Consider the following 16,061-nt stretch of genomic DNA (forward strand, 5'->3'; position numbering starts at 1 on the left):
ATAATTTTAGTTACATTACCGAAATTTAATAATCCCATAAATTAAGGTTGTCTTATCGTTGCAATTGATTTACGTTCCCAGAGTCGAATATGCTCATATATTTTTTATGCTTCTTTTTTTTTACGCACTCGGTATAGTTTCGCTTTTAACCCTTTGACCTTAAAGACGCTCTTCCATGGAAACGCAATTCACCTGATCGCAATTCTGTTTCCCGATGGGCCAAATACTGATAACTTAGTTGCGTTCGAAAAAAAATGTATCGAAAATTAAAATTGCGTGCCATGTATTATTTCCTGAATGAAATGTAGAACATATTAAGTAAAAAGTAAAAAATACAGCGTCGGCTATCTTTATATTTAAAGATAGTACATGTTTTTGTTAAGTTATTTCATTTGTTTCATGTATTTCATTGTTCGTGTATATTATCCATGCATGCGTTATTTTTTTTATTATAATGTTACGAATACCTGACTGTCTTGATTTTCTTTTTTCAACCCAAACATTGCAATTTCAAAGAATGCTTCCAAATAAGCTTTTTATAGAAGTTAATAATTACTTTAACTTATCAAACATCTGCTGCCTGCCATTTTAGACTTTCCAATTAAATGTCTTACCTTTTTACTCGAAGAATGAAATTGCATGCGGTCAGACAATTTGCAAAAAAATACCTAGAATTCACTCCTTATGAAGAACATAAAAATTACCAGTTACCAGTTTTTTTAGTATGAAAAGGTAAGTAGAATACTAATGATTTATGGTACAATGGTAACACAATTTATTAATCTGAAACTAGGGCATTATAGAATTCATATCTATACCATTATGTAAAACATTTTGCTTTATGAATAAATATATAAATAAATTAAATTAAATTAAATAAATAAATAAATAAATAAATAAAGACATTTATCAAAAAAACTTGAAGAGGTAGAAAATAAAGCAGATATCATTGTTCAAACAAAACTTAAATCAGATACATATAGAATATAAGGCAAATCCGTTGTGTAAAAAATATTATGTAAGATATTTTATGACAGAACAATTTTAGTAGACAATAAACTACCTTTAAATCCGACACTCATGTACCTCATTACTATAAATCCGGCAGCCGTTTCAGTAGCATGAATCATAGATGAGTGATCATGTAATTTGCAAAGTGATGTCATTTTGTCAAATTCTGCTAATTTGCACCTAAGTTCCTGTCCACATAGTAAACTACATTCTACTTTGCTCCGTGTTAAATATGGGCCATTTAGAAGAGGGGTTCCGCTCGACAGTCGGCGACTTGGCTCCAGAAAAAACTGTTTTTTCCTTGAAAATAATCCATTTGTAACATCCAGAAAGTTAATAAATAAACTTATTATTAAGATGCTAAGCATGATTATGTCAGAAGTAATAATTCTAGACTGAATTTAAGTACAAAGTAGTCGTGCAACGTTGTGCAAAATGACTAACGCTTAAAATAAATGGCCTGCATAAAATGACTTTAAATTCGAATTTTGAGGAATCGAATCGGAATATCGAAAACGAATGCTTCTTCCTTCCTAAGGGGATTAATGTAATTTTATTAGACTATCTTGTAGATATAGATCTTATTATTGAGATATATGCATTAATATCGATTTCGAATCAATTGAACTTTACAATTTTTAAGAAGTTAAAATGTTTTTTGACAAGCCGTTAAAAGCCGGGTAGCATCTATTATGAAATGGAAATAAAAAAAATACATAGTTTTCATAGCAACCAAACATACACGGTAATCAATGACTGTGGTAGAAACGTGAACAGTCGTCTATTTTGCAAAGCCTATTTCCTTTAGAGCAGTTTACCGTCACGACAAAAAAGTACGAAAATGTTCTGAAACCACAAGTGCTCAAAATTGCTCATGTTTACTGTATGACGTCATTCTGTCATCTATACATGAAAAATGATGACAGCTTTATTTTGGTAACTGAATGTAATTCCAATTTGCTGCTAAAAAAGTTCCATTTTCAATTAAGTTAGCTGTTCCTTTGATAAATACATCTGCATATCTATATATGGTTGTATTGACCTAAGTTACATTGTCCACATCGCTTTCGAATTAGAAAACCCTGACGTCCTGGTTTATAATGTGATTTGTGATTGTTTTTCATTTTTATAACATGAATACTTCGGTGTGGATAATAACTACATTTAAAAAGTGCAAAAAATGAATAGTTCTTTTAACTTCGGGTTTGGCAGACCATCCATTCCATAAATAGAACTTCCCGATCATAAGATATTTCCTAATTGTACTTGAGATAGTTATTCATTTTTTTTATTTGTCCTTCTCTATGATCTCTGATTGGTAATTTTAGGATCCAAAGAGTACAGCACTAATTTTTTTTCCCGACTTCCAGTCTAAATTGTGCAAGCCTTACCTACCAAGTGCGACTTTTTTTTTCATGTATGTAGGTACCATGTTTGTTAAAGAGATTGTATTTTGTATTTGAATTTCGATCATTATTAAATGATAACCCCTATTTTGTCTACATTTCAACAGATTTCGAGTATCACTCTTTTTGTGGTTTCCTTGATTTTCTATGGCATGTAAATACCAAATTGTCTGTTGGAAGTAGGTGCTTCTTTGAGTTCAAGGATTTCTTCAGATCATATTAGCAGGGCACTGCAAAAGTGTCTTTTGCCATCCCGTGTCTTTAATTGTCCTCTACTGTCTTCCTGTAAACTACAGGACAGATATCAATGAAAGTTTCTATGATAGGTAGGATTCCCTGCACTATAATTGCGTTGTTTTATATACGTCCTAAAATAGATCGTTACTAAAAAGTTATACGAAGACTCCGTAGCTTTTCATTTTGATGAGATCTTTCTTCTCCAATTTAAAAATAGTTTGCCTTTTTTGCACTTATAATATCTCAAAACCATTAGTTTAAATCACACAGTTACTGAAATAATGTAATAACAAATGGTGTTTCTAGAATAGCAGAGGACTCTTACCCTACCGGTGCACCTAGTACATGCTCCCAGTTTTTAGTGGCGTCCGAGTTGCTTTGTTACTTTGTATGTATTATTTTGGTTATTTTATGTTCTTTGTTGTGTATGTCTGCTTTCCATGTCTGGTTTTGTCCCTAGATTACATTCTTTTGAATACCGCTATAACCTTGATTACTCTTTCACCAAGAAGAAATCTACCCATGGCGAAATTTACGTGAAAGTTTGTATAAAATGCTTGATGTATTGCCTTTTGTCGTTTTTTTCCGCTAATTTCGTTAAAAAAATATCTTTTCAACTACAAGTCAGAATCTGGATTGCCTGCACCAAATATGCATTTGTACATGTATCCGGTGAAACTTTGTTGTTATCCTTGCTCATAGGAGAAATTAGCTTAGTTTTATGGGAATAGGGAATCTTTTGGTCTTTTAAATAACCATGGGTTATTTAACCGTTGAGCTGACATTCTTTCGTTTTGATTGGATTGTTGTCTCTTTAACATATTCACAATATCCATTCGTCTTATATCTCTCAGTGCTAATACCTGAAATTAAATGCGCTGCATATTGTACGATGTATGATACATTTGTACATATCGTTCATATAAAACTTCATGACAAAAGATCAATAAATGTTTTTCATTGTAATTCCATTCAGCTAGTTTTGTCCTCCTTTTGAAACATTCAATAGCCAATTATTGTAGCGTTCATTCACAGACGACTAATATGTAAAACCTTTTTCACTAACCCTTAGATACATATATTGTTATCAGCAACTTTTGTTTTTAACAAGTATAATTTGAATTCGGTTTATGTGAAGATTGTGAAGTAAATTTTGTGTAATAAGAATTTACTTTAATATATACGTTTAACAATTGAACGAATCCGGACACAATTTTGATATTATGTAAAAATCATTACATTTGCATATATAATAGCATTATTAACCAGGTCGGTTAATGAATATTCATAACAGATTTTTATATATAATAGCATTATTAACCAGGTCGGTTAATGAATATTCATAACAGATATTTATATATAATAGCATTATTAATCAGGTCGGTTAATGAATATTCTATTCATAACAGATATTTATATATAATAGCATTATTAACCAGGTCGGTTAATGAATATTCATAACAGATATTTATATATAATAGCATTATTAATCAGGTCGGTTAATGAATATTCATAACAGATATTTGAAGCTTATTTTGGTTGATTATTATTTATTAAACTTTTGTCACATGATTTTTTTAGACCTCGTAAACATTCGATAGGCTAAGTATGACGGTAAACCCTTTGGATGTACTTCCGTGGACAGAAAATATTGGACATAACTCAACATTCGACTGTACATTTGTAAACTTATAAAGCAAACTTGAACTGCTATGGCTGTACAGGGCAAATGAATTATCTTTTCGATTAACAACAAACTCGAACTTTCCTGTCTTTCTTTCTCCTATGTGATTATAGCCCCATGCCATGGAAAACTTCTGAACAGAGAGGTGCCAGGCCTCGAGACAAATTGACGCCGAGGTAGAATACGGACACTTTGAAATTGCAAATGCCCAACCTCCAATGTCTAGGGTGCCGCAGTAAAGTCCATTATCGACTTTCCTTCGTTCGGCTAATCCAATTTCAAACACTGAATGGATCACTGGTTGAGAAACAATATCATAATCATAGTTGATTTCGAAGTACACTGACTTGTCTTTCGGTATACAGTTGGTAGCAATAGCACCCCGATAACGGTAGAGCGGGGTAAGGCTCCAGGAATACCCCATCATGCTAGTATCATATTTATCTGTCATGGTAAAACGATCAACCGACAGGTATACATTTTGATGCATTGCCAATGAATCAAACCTCATTGGAAATGGTACTCTACTATCTAAAATAAAAGTGAAACAACATTTTAAAAATATTCAGTAACATAGGACAACGACTAGAGTATTATAATTCTGAACAGATAACTGGACGTCGTCTTACAGCAGAACTCAGTCTGAATGAAAAAAAAAACATGTTTATCCTTTTTTCAGACTTATAAAAACTGTACAAAAAGGAGGACTGTTAAACAACCGGTGCAACATATTCATAAATACCATGGCCTATGCTATAGTTATGATGAAATCTGGTTTACTCAATGCGCGCGCGCGTGTGTGTATGATACCGTTAATTCTTGGCTTTGGTGCTTTTAATGATTTTCTTATTTAAATTGAGGCATAGTTTTGTTCATATATTCTAATTCACATATCTCGATTAGCATGTTGAATGTACATACCTGTAGTTGTTGCTTTGTATATTGTTTCTGTGGTTTGTAGGGCAGCTGTTGTTACTTCCATTGAGTAGCTGTCTGAAAATGAAACTTTAATGTTACTATCGGTATAAATTTTCTCATTTGCTTACTCTCGTAGATTCTGTCAATCAGAATATTTTTTTAATGCACCTAATTGTCTAAATTGTATGCAAAAACCATGCATAAATGCTGATACATTTTGTACTGTCCGTGACAAAAATCAATTTTGAATATCGGTTAAAATTGTCGAAGTGTAATAGGACAATTCAGTAACAACAAAAAAAGTTCATGGTCAAAACGTTAAAAGAGGAAATAGAAAATATCTCTATAACGTTTTGGGGACACAATGATGTAAGTGTGTTTCAAAGTAAACAATACGGATTACATGAGGATGTAAATTTAAAGTAAATATTGACATGCAGTAAATATTGACGTAGTTTTTGCAGACTGTATTTTTGTGCTAATTTGAAGCCGATTTTCATCAACTGTATGAAACTCATTTATGTTTATCGGCCACAGTGTGTTTAAGTGTATAGCTTTTGTAACCAGGTACCTTCTGAATTAACTCTCAATTTTGTGTAATGATAAGAGGCATTTTTAATTAGTAAACAAAATGGTCAATATAGGTGGTACAAGCTACCATATAAATGCGGAATTTCACGTATTCCGTGTACAAGCCACCGTATATTGTGGCCAATCATTAGTACGTCTAGTCAAAATTACACTCTTTTGTTGTTGCGCCTTGCTAATGATCTGGTGTGTGCAATTGATTCTGCTCGGTTATTTTTGTTTAGTTTGCAAGAAATCTTCGACAGAATGTTTTTATTTGTTTTATTTTCTGGATATCTGCTTATTGTTTTCATTAAAATTAATACATATCTCAACAAACTGATAGTTTTCGTTGTATCCAGGACAACAAGAAATTATAGACAAGTTAAGTGGTGTTCTTTTGAGTTAATGAAAAATTCCGTGTCTATCTCAAATTTTGTAAAGAACTGAGATGGCTATATAAAACTTAGGCCTACTAAGCAATTTTATTTAGTATCATATAATTATTTTTGCAAATATACGAAACATTCACACACTGAACCACATGGGAACTTGTTTTTGAACTAATGGAGAAATGACTTTCAAAGCTGCTTTCTAAATGGAAAATTTTATATTTTACTGCAGATATTAGGTATTAAAAAAATAATTTCAAATGTGTTTTTTTCTATATTTACTTTCTAGTTTTTACATTTCGATACCTCAAAGGTCAAGGTCGGCCTTCAATTTAGGGCTGCAAAAATTTGAAAGTTTTTGGCACGTTTACCAAAAACTGCTGTGGACAACACCATTTGCTAGTTTTTCTTAAATATAGGTATTGATTCTTGTGTGGGATGGACTTTGAGTTGATCTGATATAAAAAGTTTTGAATTTTTCGCACTAGCAATAGAGGTAATCCATACAAAAATGATACATTTTTCCTTTAGAATCATGATTCACCATTTGACCCCATCGCTATTTCGATAGAGCTTGGAAAACGCTTTCCATCGGTATATTATTTAGCCATATTATATTCCGGTGCATTCAATTCTTAAAGAGTAATCAAGGGAACCAAGATCATACCGGTAATCAAAAGAATGTTATCCAGGGACAATGACCAGACATGGAAAACAGACATATACAACAAAAAACATAAAGTAACTAAAATCATACATACAAAGTAACAAAAGCAAATGAGCAACTTGGACTCCACTAAAAACTGGTAGCATGGACCAGGTGTACCGGTAGGGTAAGCGTCCACTGCTTTTCTAGAAACACCCGCCGAGTTGCTCATAAAAAGTCAAGTCCGGGGTAGACAAACGAGGAAAGGAAAACTATGACCCGTTGAATAAATCAGTTTCATGGTGTTGATGATACAAAAAATCGATAGCCTACTATATATATGATGAAACGTATAATTATTCATTCCAATCTGGCTGCTCTTAGGAGATAATCCAAATTGAAAATTCAACAGTTGCCATTGTATTTTAGTGTCTGCCACAGAGTTACCTCCCTTGATTTTGAATTCTACAGTACAGTCAATATAATTTAAATCTTTTAAGAACAGGGGTTATATGAAAAATATCAAAAATAAAAACATAAATACAAGGATAATAATCAATTGATTAAATAATCACGGAAAGACAGGATGTCGACTTTTTGGAATGGCTTCTATCTCCGTGTCACTTGAACGACACCAAATTTTTACATCTAGAATCTATGTTGATCTGAATGAGCATACAGGGATATAACTGTCCTTTTGATTATTCATTTCATTGTTCTACACTACCCACGAAAACCAGTAAAATTCGCAACATTTGAGCCCTCTAGATTTTCCAACACTTAAGATTTTTAATTTAATGTCTCACTTAACATCTTCTAAAATAATACATCCTACGGTCAGAAATCTTTCAAAAAAATCCTTAAGTACACCCCCAAAAATAAAATAAGTTAATAAATTCAGTAGCACTCCAGCTAAGGATCATACAAAATGTGATTCATGAGTGAAAAGCCTACATATTTTTATTTTTGATATTTTGTTTGAATTGCCGTAGTAAACAGAAATTAACATTCGGTTTGTCATATAATCTGTGTTTTTAGAATGTAAAATTTATATAGATTGCACTGTAGAGTTCAAAATTAAGGGAGATAACTCTGTAAATGACACTCAAATTAAATAGAATGTATTGGATTTTCAATGTGGATTATTTCCTAAGAGCAGGCAGATTTGAATGAATAATTACACACATAAAACAACTTACTTACAAAAATAAAAATAGCCTTATTTGGGTTGTATCACATTTTTCAGATTTTGCATGATTCTTACAAAGACGACTACTTAAATAGTAAAATGGGTAAGTGATTAATGGTACGATAGTAAAAATGTCTATATGAAATTTGAGCCCTCTGGATTTCATATCACTGAAAAATAAATCTAATGGCGAAGTTTCGTAAAGAAAAAAGTTATGGTCAGATATATGAAACAAAAGTCTGTCTGAAAACAAATTAAATACAGTATTTATTATAAACAAACAAATCCGGTGTTTTTGAAGTCCAACATACCTTTGAGTACTGTAAATCCGATGGCCATTAAACTCGAATTTAATTTAACTTAACATGTTTAAGATTGCACCACATGCGGAAGTTATGGTGTTTTTTTTTCCTTTTTTTTTCAAAAACCCTTCAAAGCGGGGTAGCATTGATTTTAAAACGGGAGTTAAGCTGTCAAAGTAGCCAACCGTTTTAATGAACGGATGTCGCGGCTGTAGTGAAAATGTCTTTCTTTATCAATATGGATATGTGTTGCAAGTGAGGCCATTTTGCTTAAAATTGAATAAAATGTTATATATCGAACATAGTTTATATTTTATTTTAAGCACAGTTCTTGGTGCCTGTGAATTTGATATGGTGATTTTTTTTATACTTTTTCAATAAATACCCGAAATCATCCTACATGAAAGCATGTACCTAACGCCATATTTACGTTTTTATGTTAAGATTGTGCACTGACATTGACAAACATTGTTTATTACACATAAGAAAATACAATACAAGTTTTTCTATATGGTTGGACAAGCACCTAAAAAGACATGGTTAAATATGTTTCGAGCTATACGAAAAACTTGCATTAGGACTAACTAACCGGTTTACTGTAATGTCCAACACATATACTTATTTTTTTTTTGCTGTAGCTCAACGTCACAGGAAGCAAAACATCACGAAAAAAGAAAAGAAGTGTTATGATTCTTTTTTATTTGTTGTTGAAATGATGCCATTAAAAAGAATTTTAATTTGAAATCATTTTCTATCCAGTTATCCTGTAGATCGTGTTACAACATCTTTTTCAATATTTAATTTTATGTAGCCTTGGTGTATATAATGACACCTTTCAATATATTTGTTTCATTATTGCTAGTGTATAAAAGGGACACAACTCTTAAAAATCATTGGAACGATTGTATTCAGCACTTTACATCAATCTCATGTAAGCATCAAAGTAACTTGGATTGATTTCATTCTATTTCAAATGAAAGCTCGATTGGCTGTGGTGAAATTGTAAATGATACAAATATATCACTGATTTCAACCGATCTTTTCTACGTCACTCCTCTTGGTATGTTGAATTATTCTACAATGGTAGCTAAGTACATGGTGTATGGTAGTATAAGACACTTCATCTAGGTAATGTTGAAATGTAGGATAAATGATCAAATTAACAGAACATGTCACATTAAGTATTTATCAAATATACGAAAAGAATGTTTATAATCTTAGACTTGTAAACTCCCTTAGTAGCCTTTTCGTAAAGTTAAGTGTTCACAAAAGACTAACATAACCATGCCTTAACACATTTCTGGGGAAATTTCTGAAAAATAACAACTCTAAAATAGAAAATATTTAAAGTATATTAACATAAAATTGCTGAAACAAAATGTCCTGGGAAGTCTCATCTTGTAAAAGTGTATTAGTTTGATCTTTAAGGAGTATTATATACTTTTTACAGCTTATCTTTGATGTTTTTCTTTATTAATATGCGCACTTACAAAGTAGAGATAAGCTTTGTTTTATAATCAATGTACATCGCAAAATCAGTTTCTTCCTCTATGCAGAGAAAACTGAAAATTAAAACCCTGCTTATTGTACGATGTGTGATACTCAACCTTTATCTGAAGTTTCATAACAAAAGATAAAACAGCTGAATAAAACAACTTGATGCACTTAAGTTTTTTTTTTCCTGTAAAACCTTTCATTCGGATTATGCCTTCTTTTTATGGATCGTTACGGTGTATCCATCTCACCATGAGAACCGATTTATTCATTTATTCAGTTTTCCTTTTCTCTTTCGTCTACACAGGACTTCGTCTTTTTATAAGCAACTTTGCGGATGTTTCTAGAAAAGGAGAGGAGACTTACCCTACCGGTGCACTTGGTCCATACTCCCACAATTCATGAAATTAGCAACCGCGGAAATAAATATTTTTATAGTACATCTAATAATATTATAATTATCATAAATACTATATGTGCAGCTCTTGTAATTAACAAGTATAATATCATTTTTTTTATGTCGTAAAATTAATGAACTGTTATCAGTAATTAATTTAGAACCCTCGTGCTTATATTGACATTATAAACAATCAAATGAATCGGGAGAGACTATATCTGAAATTTTGTAATAATCAGTATACTTGCATGTTGGCATTACCATAAAAGTCGGTTAAAGAAGACTGCTTTATTTATTACAGAAATTTAAAATTCATTAGCGTGTATAAACAGATATATCAGATTATATAAAGGTAAAAACTACGAACTGTGACTTAAGCAAAATCCGGAACAACTGAAAACCAAAAGACGTATTAACCAAATTAATGTATGCGGGAACCCCATTGTAGTCTGTCGTGTAAGATTTCGATCAATCGGAACAATTTGCATCATTTATCTGTTTATTTGTAGGAGTTTATTCTTTGTTGTTGTTCTCCTGTCAGTTCTTTGAGATTAACTTAAATTTTGCGCAACAATATATTTTATTTTGACAGTAGTCGTATGGATCCTAGATTTGTTTTTGTTTTTGATTTTTTTAATCCAGATGTAAAACAGATGATATTGTTCGTACGTACGGCAATACTGGAAAAAAGTACTTGTGTTTTAAAATTGTTGTATTATCGGTAGTATTTTTTTCTTATTTCATGAGTTAATGTCATGGAAAATGTCTTATCGCTTTTTAGGCTTTTACTTGAGTGAATAGATTTTTTTTAGAATTTATTCATGAATTTTAATAAGAAAAAATAAATTAAAACGTTGGTAACATATATAGACGTTCATGCTACAAGACTAAAGTTATTATTTCTTTTTTAATTCTTACAATCTTAAAAGGCTACTTCAAACTTATTTTGTAAGAGTAATCAATAGAACCAAGATTCTAGCGGAAATTTTTCTTCCTATTTGTTACGCCGCATAATATTGTTTAATTCGGACGAAATCGGTATTTAAGGTATTTAACTGTTTAAGTTCTTGTGGTTAAATCATATAAAAAAAAAAACTTTTTTAATTTCTCTAGAGCTGTGGACCCATAATCAAACCTTTATAGAAGGTAAAACTTCCCTTTAGTATAACTGAATTAGAAAGTACAGATTGCATCATTTACCGTATTGTTGGTTATAAATTTCTATGTAGCTTGTGGTATTGAAGACGTCTCATGTAACCTTATCATACTTTCTAAGGCTATTCATTTTCTGTGTGAAAGGTTACACGACACGATAAAAATTTGTCTAACCGGAGAGTGAGCCTTGTGTTAATTTTGATCCATGGACATCCCTGTTGCTTTTCTCATTTTATAAAAAAATTAAAAACAAACATCAGTACTTACGATTGATATGTACAATCAAAATGAGTTTTATAATTCCTTACGAGATATTCCATTGTAATTCCATCATTTTTGTTGCAAATGCCGATTGTTGACAAAATTCTGATTATTGTAGTTTTTTAATTTCTGTATTGGCAAAAATATAATTTCTTACGAATTGAAAGCAATCATCTATTATGTAAGATCGATAACCTTAAGAATAATCTTTGACATAACATAAGGCGGTAAATCTTTGTTTTCGTCAAACAAACTACCATCAACCGAAAATCGTCTTGGTAAGAAAGTCACGGCCGATTAGACAATGTAAATATTGTGATCTGGTTTAAAACATCATCGGATTTAGACAATTTGCATTTTACTGAGAAGCCATTTTGTGATATGAATGAGCAAGTTATTTAACATATTTAATATATCGACAATAAAACTCCAGACTGTTTTTATTTTGAATTTGAATGTTATCTATTTGACGCCGAGTATACATGATAACCTAACACCTAAACCGAATTACGCCACATGGACAAAGATTATTAAAATATGGTATTTTATCTGGGTATTCTGTGTACAAGTAGATCAATAGCTTTGACCGTGCCTATGTACAAGGAATTCTGTCTAACCTGAACACATTTTGGACTAATTGGACTAAATTTGATTAGGGCAGTGTTTGATTTGAATTTGTTCATAACGAAATGGGACAAGCATGAAAAGAATTCATCAGACGTACGGTTTATTAAATTATCCGATTTATTCAAGGCTACTGTAAGAGTGCTATTGACTCTTATCTGATAAGTCTATAAAGATTTTGATTAAATATGTAACCTACGACGTAACATTACAGTACAATTATTCGGTTACATTTATAATTAGTGGTAATAGACGACTTTTTAAAGACATTTTATGATATATTTTCAATCATTTCGATTGTACTTGTTTTTATAGGTATTTGTATTTCAGTTAATAAAGTATCTTACAGAAAAAGCGACCTCTCTTTCTAGACTTAAGACATTGCAACGAGACCCAAAAGATTATATCATTTAGATGACGACTACAATCCATTTTAAAATAACACAGTACTATAGAAACATTGTAGTTATCTTGTGAGACGTAGTTCAACATAACCTTTACTGGTCTTCTTTTTGAAGTCCCAAATCCTTTTATTGTCTTGTTTAAAACCCTAAACATGTTCCAGGTAAATGGCAAATATAAAAGTAGGCTATGGGGCAATGTGTTTAGAGCAATGGGGAATGGCACAATGACACAATTAGATATTGACCATTGACGTTAATGAAAAATATAATATATTTTACTTTTGATGCGAACTATTTTTAAAGTAAAATTAATAACAAATCAACTTTGATACAAACATAATCTGTATTCATAACGTATAATGTCGAATATAGAAAGGTAACAAGATATTGGGAAAATGACAATTTTTGGTCTATATGGTTTAGGCAACGTGCTATGGGGAATTAGATAATTAGGAATTGAAATAGTTCGAAGTTGTTTTTTGTATGTTTTTTTTTTTTTTTTTTGTGTCTTGTGTTTACTGTTTTTGTTTTTGTTTTTGTTTTTGTTTTTGTTTTTGTTTTTTTTTTTGGGGGGGGGTATCTGAAAGGAAAGTGCTTTGAACAAGTTTTTTTCCTAACAATGTATTTGTATATATTGCTTTACAGTACATAAATTACAATACTTTTGCTATTATCAAACTTATTGACAATTAATAACTGTTCACTGTTTTGGTCATATCATAGACCTTCCGGTGTATGATTCCGTCTTTTTCACTCAGAAGATTTTTTTGATAACCGCTATAACCTTGGTTCCCTTGATTACTCTTTCAAATGTTTAATTAAAGAGTAATCAATGGAACCAAAGTTATAGCGGAAATCAAAAGAATGTAATCCAGGGACAAAGACTAGACATGGAAAACAGACAAACACAACAAAGAACATAAAGTAACTAAAGTCATACAAACAAAGTAACAAAAGCAACTGAGCAACACGGACTCCACTGAAAACTGGGAGCATGGACCTAGTGCACCGGTGAACCCTGCTGTGGTATTCGATAGGAGTAGGAACCATTGCGCTCCGCCACAGGAGGCTAAATTGACCGACCTTAGCCATCCCCTTTTTCCAGTGGCAATCAAAATTTGTCGACCCTATTATCCTTGTGACCCATCCTTTTTTTCATGTCATGTTCATTTTATCATCCATTTGATGTTCATTGTCTGAATATAGCTGAAATATTGCTGCTCGGACCTTAAACCCGAACAAACAAACAAACAAAAAACTGGGAGCATGTACCAGGTGCACTGGTAGGGTAAGCGTCCTCTGCTTTTCTAGAAACATTCGCCGAACAATTCATACAAAAACTGTAAGACAGTCATCATATGATATTTATGTTTTCAGTAACAGTCACATATAAAAAGTACATGCATTTTTTTTGTGGGATTTTAGAAAACATGATAGCATGTTTAAAAGCACAAAAACATACTTTTGCCTAACTGGTCTGAAACATATGTTTTTGTGAGTTTCAAAACATATATTAAAACATATGTCGCAATTTTTTCTTGTACATTAACATAATTATGTAAAATACTTAATTTCAAATGTGACACGATTTCTCTGCCGATAGAGAATTTTACATTTTCAATGTAAGTACTGTAAGAATCAGCAAAAGGCAAAAGTGGAAAAATCAGAAACAAGCATCGGGCATGTTAAAATCCCACCGTTCTGACAATATTGTCAAAATCCCACTGAACAGACAATCTTTTCAAAATCCCCCATCTGACAAAAAATCAGAAACATGCATGTCACAATCCCTCCGATCTGACAAAAAATCAGAAACATGCATGTCAAAATACCACAGATTTGACAAAACAATTTTACTCAAGGATGCTTTCTATACTTGAAAAAAAGAACATTATTTGATCTCTGCATCACTGGATTTGAATAATTGATCAAGCATTTCGTTCGTCAAAACATTTTTATATCATTCGATTGTGATGATACAATCGTATGTTGTATTCACAAATGTACTGTTAATGATTTTTCATTCCAAATTGTCAACGTCCTTACATATGGGGTACCCCTGGCGTGTTACATGCTGGGGTTGTCAGGCTATAATACGGAAAACCTGACCGCTGCCATAGTGGTGCACCGTGTTGGGAAAGATGCCACGTTCCTCGCACGTTAAAGAACCCTGCTGTGGTATTCGATAGGAGTAGGAACCTATTCGCTCCGCCACAGGACGCTAAATTGCCCGACCTTACCCATCCCTCCCTTTTGCTAGTGGCAATCAAAATTTGTCGACTCTACTGTCCTTGTGTCCCATCCCGTTTTTCATTTCATCATCATTTTATGTTCATTTTATCATCCGTTTCATGTTCATCGTCTGAATATAGCTGAAATATTGCTGCTCTGACGTTAAACCCCAACAATCAATCAATCAATCAATCAATCAACCTTACATATGTGGCATCATCCTTTCAGCACCTTCGTATGGAGTGTTCATATCATAGTTTTCCTTTCCTCTTTCTTCTGCCATGGACTTGACTTTATATTTGTCCTACTTAAACTATTGGACCACTAACATAATTATGCATCACGCAATTGTCTTTACTGTAACATAATTGGCTGTGTTTGTAACACTTAATTTGGATTATCTGCATTCATTGTTATTCAAGGACCTCTTGTGCAATAGTTATACCTCGGAAAGAATAGATTTACTATTCCTCTTATACCCAGTCAATAATTATAAAATATTCGTTACTTAATCCAACCAGTTAATGTGAAATTAAGTGTTTCTTAAACAGCCAAAACGCAAAAAAAAACACATACAAATTTTAAAAAAATTACAGAGCAGCACCAGGAATACAACAATGAATAGACTGAAAGGCAGCATAAGTTCTAAACTTTGATGATATGTGAGATGGGCTTCTACGTCTTACCTATTTAATAAAAATAAAAATAATACAGAAACTACTTTCGGTTATATTTCCGTACTAAAATGTTAGAGACTGATACAAATATTTTAATCGATTAATACTAGACGTATTGATATATTGATTTGTACTTAAATTCTAGTTTGCTAGCCGTCAATTATTGATCATAGTTTACATTGTATGCATTAATTGTACTGCATTATTCATCATACAAAACAATTATTAAACAAAGAAGCAAACTATTCAAACCCGAACATTTTATATGAATAATACAAAAGATTCAGTTAAATTGAAAAGGCATAACATGCAGAAAGTAGGTCTATAACCGAGGAAGACTTTAAATCTCTAACCCACTTCTCCATTATTGAAAAGGCATTACGTCGTCAAAAGCTATTAGTCTTGTCTCAATATATTATGTTTTGATACGGAATGCAAGATTAAAAATCCCTATTGTATGGTATT

General features: G+C 31.9%; 1 long non-coding RNA gene across 2 annotated transcripts in view; it reads right to left on the reverse strand.

Annotated features, from left to right (window-relative positions):
• Nucleotides 1–16,061, reverse strand: part of LOC148597112 (uncharacterized) — a 79,902-nt gene that overhangs the window by 34,181 nt on the left and 29,660 nt on the right. The gene's annotated exons all lie outside the window — the stretch shown is intronic.

This window comes from Perna viridis, chromosome 15, assembly GCF_037379345.1.
Source record: "Perna viridis isolate PV_CMFRI_1.1 ecotype Kerala chromosome 15, ASM3737934v1, whole genome shotgun sequence".
NCBI classification, from domain to species: Eukaryota; Metazoa; Mollusca; class Bivalvia; order Mytilida; family Mytilidae; genus Perna; species Perna viridis.